This window comes from Fistularia commersonii, chromosome 16 (genome assembly GCF_037954325.1).
Source record: "Fistularia commersonii isolate RoL2024-O1a breed Wild chromosome 16, RoL_Fcom_v1.0, whole genome shotgun sequence".
NCBI lineage: Eukaryota > Metazoa > Chordata > Actinopteri > Syngnathiformes > Fistulariidae > Fistularia > Fistularia commersonii.
In genome coordinates, this window is record NC_141299.1 from 8,802,544 (window position 1) to 8,808,543 (window position 6,000).

The following is a 6,000-nucleotide window of genomic DNA, read 5'->3' on the forward strand; positions in this document are numbered from 1 at the left end:
TTCATCTTTTGGGGTGGCGGGGGGGGGGGGGGGGGGGGGGGATGTAAATATCAAATCTGAATCAGATATTTGCAATTTTGTACAAATTAATTTGACTAAATTTGAAACTGGAAACGGATGTATTACAAAAGTAACACATACTAGTAAACCCTTGCTACAGCATGTCAAGTGTTTACTAGAGACAATAACAACACAAAACTGGTCAAATTTTTCCTTGATTGATGAGTCATGAACAAACAATGTAACATTTCAATTATTTTCACTCTTGAGTTAAGTGTTCACAATTATTACAATTATTAATTACTGAAAAAAACAAAAGGCTGTTATTTCTATTTGGATCTGCATCCACTTGTCTGGGCGAGATGCTTTGATACTGAGGTTTCTTGAGAATTCCAACCTTGATTTGTACCGACGGGCTATGTATCTCCTGCTGTTAGGATATTGTGATTAATTATTTCTGCAGGCTGCTGTGTCCAGGTCACTTACTCAAGATCTGCTCCCGGGCCTGGCCTAATATACACTCCTCAGGACGGGATGCAATCATGCTTTGAGTGAGTGTCAATGGTTAGGCTGATTACCACATTATGAAATGCACATTCAGAGGTCTGGCCCCTCACTATAATAGCTGAGCCCAGCTGTCTTCACCCCTCATGACTCATTTCCAGGGGCATTTAAGGTTAATATCAGAAGCCACTGCAGATCAGCAGCATGAAATGATCCATATGGGCCGGTTTTGTGGACTCTCCCTCACAAAGAAATGAATATGTGCAAGGAGAAGAGAGGGAGAGATTAAGAATGGGAGACTGAGACAAAAGAAAATGAGAGTGTGGGAGGCAGACAGTGAGGTGGACTGATGCTGCCTGTTAACCTCAGACAGAAATATGGCCAACAAACTGCTCTTTCCACCATGATGTAAGATCTAGTGTGAGAGCCTTTATTTTGGTACAATATGTTCCAGGCTACAATGTAATATAAATCTCAGCCAGGTTCATAAACAGAAGTGATTAATTTGGGAAAAATATACTGTTCGTCACCCAATCATAAATGGCAATGGCTGCAGTGTTATAAGCATTATTAGACAAACAACATTAGCAGCCTTTGGGAACATTTCTACCTTGGATTAAACCGTTGCCTGGAATTGAGCCATATTTTCACCGACCTCTCAGTCAATCAAAAATATATTGCAGATCACTGTGTGTTGCATTTGGTTTGTTATTCATGACTTAAGCATCCATCCATCTTCTACCGCTTATCCTGCACTCATGGTCGCGGGGGATGCTGGAGCCTAGCCCAGCTGTCATCGGCCGAGAGGCGGGGTACACCCTGGACTAGTTGCCAGTTAATCACAGGGCCACATACAAAGACAGACAATGTGCACTCACTCACTCACTCATTCGGTTGCAATTTCCCCATTTTTTTCCCGGTTAACCTGTTGCATGTTTTTGGAATGTGGCAGGAAACCCATGCAGACATGGGGAGAACATGTAAACACCACAGAAAGGTCCCCTTGTCAGAATCGAACCAGGGTCCTTCGTGCTGTGAGGCCAAAGCGCTAAAAACTGTGCCACTGTGCCGCCCATTTTAAAAATCAGTTTGCAAAAGATATCAAGGCCTTAGCTTGTGACTTACCGTAATTCTACATACTATAACTGCTGAGGTGAGAGTGGAACTACACCAACACTCACTTGGATCCTACATTTGTATGTGATTGTGTAGGACTAATTCATTTGATTCCAAAGGTGGGGTTTTAGTCCACTCGCGTGTGCAGGTGTGTGTGCATGTCCAAACACTGCCCACACTGAGCACGACTCAACTCAGAGGTAGGGGTATGGATCCCTTCCTTAATGTCCAGCAGGTCTTTGCTCAATGTCTGATACCCACTTTAGAGTAATTCATCTCTCGAAGGTCTCGCAACAATCAGTGTGGAGAAGTGCAGCAATTCCATCTCCCCTCTTCCTGTGTGTTTCTCTGTGTTTGGCTCTCCTCTCCACCTATTTGTATGTAAAGCCTCTCCATACAGATCCATTGGATGGATGGATTACTTTGGCAAAGACGCAACTCACTTGAGTGGGAGGCCAAAGCTTTAGGAAGGTAGAATTAGATGCATTTGCATTCATGCTGCACACTGAAAAGAAGTGGCCTACTTAATGCTTTGGAAAGTGGTTGTTCAGTTAACACATCATATTCTTCTGCTTTTAAGACATCAAGCTATCACTGAGCCTTTAACTTAAAGGCTCAGTGATAGCTGAATGGGATTGTTTCAGTGACCAGCAGAATGGAAATTATTTACGGTCCAGTGAACCTGATTCTTTATTGTTAGACATTCATAATGTAATTTACGGTCATTAGAAAAACAAAAATTAAGTGAGTAAGTTGTCGATGCATGCAACAAAGCTTCTGATATCAGCCCAATGTTTAATAAGACAATGACTATGCAGCAGCAACTGCTGATGTGATGTAGGAAGTTATGAACAATATCTGTCTTCTAACCAAGATAAGTGTTTTTTTCATGCTGTCTAGACCTCACTTTGCCCCTAGGAGATGTTAGACAGCGAATAAGATGTTTATGATTAAACAAGAGCCCCCTCTGCTGGTTTGGAGACTCAAGTGTGTACACAGACTCATTTATCGGTACTATGAGGACAGAATACCACCTGACCCGCTGCACTTCAAGCACCAAAAGAGAAATCCCATATAGTCCCCAATACATTTGAAAGTATAGTCATGATAGTAAAACATTTAGCCTATATATATCCAGAAATCAGTACATTTATGATCTAGATGGTTAAAGAGCTCTTGAGTAATTTGAACACACCTCAGTGAAATTTCAGAAGCATGTTTTCTCCCGTCCTTGAATCACTGTCTTTCACAATCACACTGCCATTTCAGCACACTGCAGTTTTGCATTCTGTGTATCTTGTGCTGTCTACACCTTATTTTCAAGGGTCATGACGGCCAGCTATTTTTCTGTTACATATGCTATAATGAGGTATTGAGGAAATTCCATTAAGCTGTTTGTGTCCTTTTAATCAATCCTTTGGCGGGTGCTTAAGCTTGTGCCAGCTGGTGGACAGAGGCTCTCTTTTCCATCTTTTCTTCAACATGTTTCATCACACCTTCTCTCATCAAGAAAACTCCAAAACTTTGGGGGTCCTTCCAAACCTGAACTCTGATTGCAATCCTACTCTTGTTACATTAAATGCTGTTGTTTCCCACCAAGAGTTTAAAGTGAAGCTTCTTGACAATTGAGATTTTCAAATTTCCATATTGTTCATTATGATGGCATGGGTGAAGAAGCTTTCAAGTAACAGGTTTGCTTGTTTAACAAAGGCTAGTGGATACAGTGCTCTGTAATAAGTACACCAGACTGAATTACTGCCTAGGGTAACACAGTAAAGTCATTTGGGAGTCTTGACATAATTAGAATCCATTTATGATCAGTGATAAATAGCATGACATTTGGCAAACGTTTCTCAACCATGAACTGTTTGTACTGCTTCTGTGTTTGATTACAACTATCATGATGTGGTGTCAGGTCACTGCTCCTGGTGCAGATCACCTGTTTGTTTTTATGGTTTTCAATAGCTTTAGTTCCAAAAACTCTGGGGTCAGTGCTTCTTTGCGCTCAATTGAATGGTCGTCTCTTTTTGCCTCTATTCAGCGGCCGAGCTGCAGAGACCGTCAGGGATGCAGAAGCTGGGGAACTTGCATTTACCATGGAAACTTCAGTAGCTGCTGGTGCTGCTGGGACAAAGAAAGAAAAAGCACAAAATAAAGTAAAAGTCTTTCTGCTGAGGAAACTGCAATTTTTTTTAACCATTTTCTTTCAGATGCACATATCAATTTGTAGGTAAAGACACAAGACAACCCATCTCTGTGTTTGTGTTACCCTCACAGTCACTTTTGAAAAAAAAAAAAAATGTAAGTGACAATAACAACAACAATAAGAATAATACCCCAAATTAGAGAAAAAAAAAAAACAACGACCCCAAGACTATGTCTATATTCTGGTAGACTACTATCACCCACTATTAATAAACAGCCATTAGAAACTTCTTGGAAACACAAGTGTGAGCATACAATCACACAACTACCACCTGATAACTATAGCTAGGATTTCATCAGTTCTGAGTCTAAATCACTTATAAGCTTGCTTTCATAACTGAATGTTTATAGTTTTTTAACAGTCTTAGCAGGTATGATAGGAGTTGAGACTCAAGAATTTGGCAGTGACACTCAAGTCAAGGCCTCGCAATACCTTGAGTTTAATAATATTTTGCCAAAAGCTTTACTCAGTACTTTGACAGTTTTGAGATGAGTTTCTGCAGTGTTTTGTTTAGCCTCAGAATATTTTTCTGACCTGCTCTTGTGCCAAGACTGGGTGCAGTGCAATCATCAGAAATCCTATTTTAATTAAAATTCCCGCTGGGAAGATATGTGGTCTTTCAATATCAGGCTTTTAATCCTTACCCCTTAAAGATCATTTCTTTTTTTTAACTTCTTATATCGGTCATTGACATTCTCTGCACACGGTGACTGTGAGTATGTATTGTGAAAAGTACGGTGCAACTTTGGAGCATATACATTACAAATTATGTCTATTTTAGTCTAAACATCTTAAGGGAATTCAAAATATATACATTCTGAAGAAATATTCTAGATAAAATGTAACCGTATTTCCAGGCTCTGTGACTATATTTCTTTAAAAGGGATCTTACATTTTCCTCATAATGGTCCTCCTAGCATTGTGTATGAAATGATCTTACCATTTACCCTCATGACAGCTCCGCCCCTTTGCCTTTTTCTCCTTTTGCCCTAAACAGAAAAGAAACCGAAACTAAATCAAACAAATGAAAAAACAAGGAAAACATGTTGCACTTTCCATCTGGTGTTGGCTTCAGTCATCAACTAGCATGTTGTGACAGAGGCATACGTGTGTTGGACTCACGTAGTTGTCTTTGGCAGTCCACTCTGGATGCTGCTGGGCATGGAGTCGGCATGCAGCATCAGCTCGGTCATAATATTTTCTCTGCTGCTCCCAGGTCATTGCCTTCCACTGTACACGCGAGACCACACTGTCAGTTTCCAATTTCCGGCTAATTTGGGTGCATGCAGATACACAAAAACATGTACTGGACAATTGATAGTTAAAAAAGTGTCTTTTTGGTGGTATTCTAACTCCCATAGTACATTTTTGTCATTACAAAACTTGAAAGCCTTCAAACATTTGGTTGGTCTATGGTCACAAAATGAAACAAAATAATAAATTGTTTTCAAATGAAGGCACAAATTTTCAGTCAAGAATCTGCTTGTGAGAAAATGTGTGCAACAGTGATAAATCAGACCTTTTGCCCAAGCACTGCATTTACAACAGCATTGTTGCGAGTGTTTACTTCAGTTTCAACAATCTGTCGCTGGTCCTTTACAAACTGCATGTAGGCGTTAAGTGGCTTCTTGACGTACGGTCGCTCCATATCTTCCCTGGCCTCAGACTTTCTCCTTTTTCTGAAAAATTGATGAAAAACACAGTTTAGTAGTGTTAGGTCTGTGGGATCCATCCAGGAATCAATTCCTTTCTGTTCCTCATCTGGGGTCTGGTTGCAGGGACAGGAGTTGCAGCCGAAGTAGAAGCCCAGATTTCCCCCTCCCCAGCCACTTGGTCCAGCTCTTCCAGGAGGGTCCCAAAGAATTTCCAGACCAGCCTTGAGACATATTCCCTCTGGTGTCCCCAGGGCCTCTGTCTGTTTGGACCTGATTGAACCATCACCAATGAGGTGTCCAGGAGGCAACCTGACCAGATCCCTGAGCCACCTCATCTGGCTCCTCTCCTTGTGGAGGAGCAGTGAATCTACTCTGAGCCCTTCCCAGATGGCCAAATACGCCCCCCTTCCTCTAGGGAGAGCCCTATGGAGAAAACTTATTTTGACTGCTTGGATCCGTGACCTTGTTCTTTCAGTCATGAACCACAGCTCGTAAACATTGACCGGTAAATTGAGAACT